The sequence below is a fragment of the Kogia breviceps genome, chromosome 3, assembly GCF_026419965.1.
Source record: "Kogia breviceps isolate mKogBre1 chromosome 3, mKogBre1 haplotype 1, whole genome shotgun sequence".
Lineage (NCBI taxonomy): Eukaryota > Metazoa > Chordata > Mammalia > Artiodactyla > Physeteridae > Kogia > Kogia breviceps.
In genome coordinates this window covers 53,623,593-53,630,306 of record NC_081312.1, presented here as the reverse complement: position 1 = coordinate 53,630,306, position 6,714 = coordinate 53,623,593, and the positions used below count along the sequence as shown (strand labels likewise).

Here is a 6,714-nt window from a genome sequence, read left to right as displayed (position 1 = left end):
GCTAGTGTTCAAATTTCCAAATATTTCACAAATGTCATCTTATTTACAGTGTGTTCATTTGAATCTTGATCAATATAAAGCACACAGAATCTTTCTTTAATCTATAATTTCCCCCATCTCTTTTTTTCTTGCAAATTATTTGATAATGAAACCCAATTTTTATCCAGTGTCTTTTTCACAGTGTATATTCTGTTGACTGCATCCCCTGTGGCATTATTCAATAGATTTCCCTGTCTCTATATTTTTTATAAATTGGTGTTTTGGCAAGATTACTTCACAGGCAGTGTTTGTGTTCTTCTATCAAGTAGCACATGATGTCATGTTGAATCAAATTTGTGTTTTTACTTGAATATAGAAGTGAAAAATGTAATTAATATTCAGTTATTTGAAAACTTTCTAACTTTTGGGAATGGAGGATGAGTTATTTTCCACATCTTTAATTGTCTAAGAAACCTTGCAAAGGCTACCTTTTCAAAGGAATTGTCATTCCTTTAAGCACAGTAGCATGAGAAAAACAAACAGCATGTTGCATTTATGTAAACTAATTTCAATTTGTAGTTTCAAGCAAAATTACAGTCAATAACTCTGTTTGCAAGTGTACTGAAATTATGTAGTATTTTATTTCAGAATACTCAGTGTATTATAAATGAGCCCACAGAATTTTACAGAGATGCACACGTGAGAATAATGTTTCATTCCAACTAGATTTTTAATGCCAATTTTCATTAGCAGAACTCCAAAGGAGTAAAAATTCATGCAAAAATTTGAATGCCTCTTCAAGTTTTATTTATAATTACCTTTAATAACTAAAACCACAAACACAGAAGAAAAAAATGCACTATTGTTAGTTTCTAAACTGCTGGACAAATAGTGGAATGTTTTTAATAGTATATATTTCCTTTAAAGTTACCACTTGAGCTTGCTAAGTAGTTTAATGTATGTAATGGAGCATGATGCATTTGCTAGTAGTACTCACTATTGCTCAGCCTGAAAAGGGGAATTCATAACAGATTTCTTCTTAAAATGTCACCGTGAACACATTTTAAACGAAAACAGATTTCCACTGAGATTTCCATTACAGAGTTTCACAGAAAACAAAAGTTTTCACTGAAACAGGAAAAGATACTTGTTCTATAAATTTTGTATCTTAAAATAGATGGAAAAGTTTTGGAGTTTTTATTATAATTAAACCATTTTTATAGAATATTATCCATAGTTATATATTTGTTTTGTTCATCTGTAAATCTTAGAGAATTTAAAAGGTATTGCACTGAAGAGTTTGAAAGAAAAAAACAAACTTGTTAAGTGTTGTCACATTAGACAACGTTTATTAGACAGAGACACATCTGTCTCCCACCTAAACACCAAGAGATAACAAAGACCCAGACAGGTAGATTAACAAACCGAACTGCTACTTAGTAAACATATCCTATAATGTACTTCCTTCAAGTTTTGCTAGAAAATTATTCTTAGTACTTCCCTCACCTTTGCAACTTAAAATTGCAACCCTACCACTGTTCCATCTCCCATCAGAATTCCTTATTCTTCTTATTCTTTTTTTTTTTTTTTCTGGAGAGCTTATCACCGTATAAAGCTACTATATAATTTATTTAACATCTTTAATCTCCATCTTCTCCCACTAAAGTGTCAGCTCCTGTGGACAGGGAATTTTTACTTTTTAGTTGATTTATGCCCAGCACTGAAAGCAATGTAACTGGTTCTTAGTAGCTTTCAATAAATATAAATGAGCGAATGGGTCTAATAAACAAAAGTTTGAACAATTTATGGTGACTCAATTTTTTACTTTCTCTTTCTCAATTCTCATACTGGTATGGTGTAGATGAAAGGTTTGGTGTATCTGATGCCAATGGAGGACAGAATTAGCTGTTATTAAAATGATTTGTCTGTTAATAACCAGTATAAACATAATACCAGAATGGAGCCATTCCTACAAATTCTATAGACATTAAAAAGATAATACAATTATTTTAAATCAGAAATTTAATTTTAATTTAATTTAAATTTAATTTAATTTAAATTTCATCAATGAAAAAAATCTTTTAAAAGTTTGATGGGAATGTGTGAGCAAAGTGTTAAAATCATTGTTTCATGCTTGTAACTTACTGAGTAATGACAATCATGTATATATACTTGAATTTAAAAATGGGCCCAGCATACAAACACTTTCCTTACAAAAGTAGACATTAACATTCCAGTAAAAGTATGAAATTTAAGAAATGTTCATTAAGTAAAATTAAATTTCAATCATTTGATTGACAAAGATTAAAGGAACTTACAATATTCAGTATACATAAGAGGTTTTGGAAAATGGTAGTCATAGTCTACTAACTAATGTATAATTGACATCTTTTTTAGGGGGAAACCAAAAAATATGTGTAAAACTTTTCAATATGAATATCCTTCCATCCAACAAATCTACTTACAAAAATGTATCTTAAGGAAGCAATAGAATGTGAGTGCACAGATAAGTGTTCAAATATGTAGAGTCAGTGTGGTTCCAAACAGAGGGAATTATTTATTTAGGGGTAATTTTAAAAATAAATTATATTAAAGTGAAATACTTTAAAATTATCAAAAGTGATGCAGGATTATATCTATTTTATATAATTAGAGGAAAGGAGAGTACACATATCCACAGTATTCTTAGTAGGATAAGCACTAAGTCACTACTTTGCACAATCCCAGAAGCACCATTCATATACAATACAATGTGAATGTTGTCCTGGTGCACATCTACAGTATTGGGTTGAGGGCCAGGGCTCTGGCTCTGGCTCTATCCCCTGTGTCCGTGTCTGAGTTGGGTAAACTTAGGCAAGTTATTTTTAACTCATGGGGCTGATGTGGAGTTCAAATGAGCTAATTCAAGCAAAAGCACATCAAGCAAATGCCTGACACCCATATGCATGAGTTAATTATTCTTATTTTCATTGTAAGCCCCATATCAATTGTGTTTTGTCTCTACTGTATACCTGAATATAACTGGTTCTTAATAATATTTTGGATGATTTCTAATTAAAAAATTTAATCCAAGTTATCAGTGTTCATATACATTTAGAGAAAAATTCTGAGAGACATATGTCAAAATGTTAATAGTGGTTATCACTGTTACATATAATTTTATTTTTTCTCTATACCTGTATTTTATAAGGTTTTAAATTTGAGCATATACTATGTTAAATGTACAGTAAAACAATGAGATACCACTACACACCCTCCAGCACATACTTGCCCTTTAGCTTAGCAATTTTATTCACAGGTATTTACCCCAAAGAAATGGAAACAAACAGTTCTAAAACACTTATAAAACAATGTCCATAGCAGCCTTATTCACAACAGGCAAAAACTGGAAACAGGCCAGTTCCCCATCAATAAGAGAATGAATAAACAAGTTATGGTACTTCATCCATATAAGAAGTACTGCTACTCGGCAATGGAAAGTAATGAATTAATAGTACATGCAACAACCTCTGTATCTATCTATGTACCTATGTGTTTATGTGTCTATGTATCTATCTGTCTACCTATCTATCATCTATCTATTTATCTGTCTATCTGCTAAGCCAGACAAGTACACATACATATATGGCATGATATCCTTTATATCAAGATTTATAGCAAAAGAAAAATTAATGGTGAAAAAAATAAAAACAACAGTTGTTTCATGGGACAGTAGGGTAAGGTTTTACTGGGAAGGGTCGGAGGGAATTTTCTGGTGCTATGATAAAGTTCTGTATCTTGATGGGCTTCTGGATTACATAGGTGTGTATATTTTTTAATGTATACATGCAGCAAATGTACACTTATGATTTGTGCTTTTCATGTGCATTTTTATGTAAATGTTACCTCAAAAGAAAAAAAAACTAAGTGAATACTGAATACAAGTTGATATGCATGCTGAAGTATTTAGCAGAAAGTACACTGATGAATTAAGGAGTATATGGATACATGGTAGATTTTTGAAAAAGCAAATATAGCAAAATGTTAATAATAGAATCTAGGTAGGAATATGGATAGTCTCTCTTAAATAATATCAATCTTGTATATTTGAAAATATCACCATAATATAATGTTGTCTATAAATGTGCAATAAATCCATAAAAAGAGAAATGTGGATCTCTCATTCTAGACCCAAATTGAATGTGTCTAAGTGGTGACAGGATTAGAGACATAAATAGCCCCTTGCAATAGGAAGTGTCTTACAGTGGTATTGAGGTGGTAGCAGAAAAGGGACCATTGCAGAGGTGGTATGATGTCTAGAGCTACGGTTTTAATTTTTTATTCTTTGAAATAAAATAACTTTAGTCAGTATAGCATATGAGGAACAGTTAAAGCAGTTAACTCTTACAAATTTAGTTTTATAAAAAATTATAAATGTATTTTTCTTGTGCTTCAAATGAAATTCTATTTGTCTAAATTATTTGGTGATTGTTCACCTCAGGCATATAAATGTTTTTATTATTTATTCACAAATAAGTACTTAGAATTTTAGGGTTAATTCATTTCTAAATAAATACAAGCTTCTTCTATCTTAATATAGAGTGACTGAATTTGTGGTCTTCAAGGGCATTGAAGTACTGGCTAGTCAGCTTTGGAGAAGACCGAAATGTTATTTCAAGGGCAATTGATATTTAATAGCAAATATGAATTTGGCCTTCATTAACATGACTTATTTTAGGTTATTAATTAGTGAATGGTTCTTTGGATAATAATGTAAATTGACATTGTCATCTTTACAACTGCAATGAGTAAATTAAATAATGTTTAGTTTCTATATTGATTAGAATAAAGGAATGTCAGTTTTTTCTTAAGTGAGGTTTTATTAGTATAAGCCTATCTTTTTAAAAATGAATTTCGTCACAGGTAATAGAGGTATGTGATCACAGACCTGCAATACACTTTTGAAGATGATTAGGCAAACAATATCTTATAATCATTTTTAACAGATTTGTTTTGCATTTGGAATTCATTTGACACTTTTTGTTTTCATTACTCACAAAAAGAAATTAAGTAATGGCCAGTCCTGGTGTCTGAGTGATTCCCTGGGCCCAGCACAGGGACCAACTTTCCAGAGCCCTGAAGACAAGGGGTTACACCCCAAAATATGGACTGATTTTCCACTCTACCTTCATTGGCCGAGCAGCTGCCAAGATCAAAGGCCGCATCTCCCGATACCTGGCAAACAAATGCAGTATTGCCTCACGAATTGATTGCTTCTCTGAGGTACCTACCAGTGTATTTGGGGAGAAGCTTCGAGAACAAGTTGAGGAGCGGCTGTCCTTCTATGAGACTGGAGAGATTCCACGAAAGAATCTGGATGTCGTGAGGGAGGCAATGGTTCAGGCAGAGGAAGCGGCTGCTGAGATTACTAGGAAGCTGGAGAAACAGAAGAAGCGCTTGAAGAAGGAAAAGAAAAGGCTGGCTGCGATTGCCCTGGCGTCTTCAGAAAACAGCAGTAGTACCCCAGAGGAATGTGAGGAGACAAGTGAAAGACCCAAAAAGAAGAAAAAGCAAAAGCCCCAGGAGGCTCCTCAGGAGAATGGAATGGAAGACCCATCTGTCCCCTCCAAACCCCCAAAAAGAAATCTTTTTCCAAGGAGGAGCTGGTTAGTAGTGATCTTGAAGAGACAGCTGGCAGTGGAAGTCTTACCAAGAGGAAGAAATCTTTCCCCAAAGAGGAACCAGATAGTGACCCTGAAGAGTCAGGAAACAAGAGAGTCCCCAAGAAAAAAGAGGAAATTCTCTTCCAAGGAGGAGCCTCTCAGCAGTGGACCTGAAGAGGCTGCTGCCAGCAAGAGCGGCAGCTCCAAGGCAAAGAAAAAGCTCCGAAAGCTATCCCAGGAAAATTAGAATGGACATTTGCCTAGTAGGGTATAACTTACAGAGATATTTCCCAACCCGTCCCCTATAGCCCAATAAAAATAAAAACAAATTCACGAGTCAAAAAAAAAAAAAAAAAAGGAATTAAGTAATTCTCAGCACCATGTGGTGTTTGGCAGAGGAAAGGAATAATGTAGTAACTCACTCTTCGCTCAGAATTCCCCAAATGTAGAGAAGGGCAAAACTCGAACACAGCGAGGACATTGTGTTACACAGTTAAAGGAGGTTTAGTTGTTATCTAATCCCAACCTCTTTCTCCCTTGCTTTCTTTGCCTATAAAGGTTGGATAACGGAACACTGGCCTCTTTGCAGTAAGTCCTGACCATGGGACTATTCTGAATAAAAAGTAAAAGCGCTTTTACTTTTAGAAAGGTGCTTCTAGAGAAGCTACCCTTTTCTCATATAAAGGGATGTTTCAATGACCTATTGTTGTCTCAGAAATCAGACTCAAACATTTTGGATTAAAAGAGGGATCTGCAAACTAGAACCCTAGGACCTGTTGTAAATAAAGTTTATTGGAACACAGCATATTGTTAACATTAAACTTTTAAATCAAACTGTTACCTCACTTTTAAATGTATTCAATGCAATCTTAATACAATAGCAATTTTATGTATCATCTATGTTTCAAAATCATGAAAAGTTACTTTTAATAACTGGAATTTTACATGATTTCCTTTTTGTACTTGAACTTGTATTTCAATTTCATTTCCCCATAGTACTTTACTTAAATATATTTTTATGCCTGAATGTTTTTGTTTATTTTATTACATATCTCTGCCATAAATTTTGAAAAAAATTTCTTTCTTATGATGG

The 6,714-nt window shown here is 33.2% G+C and overlaps 1 pseudogene; it reads left to right on the top strand.

The window, feature by feature from the left end:
• The first annotated feature begins 3,412 nt into the window (after positions 1-3,412).
• Positions 3,413-5,868, top strand: LOC131752808 (nucleolar protein 56 pseudogene; annotated as a pseudogene).
• Positions 5,869-6,714: the final 846 nt, after the last annotated feature.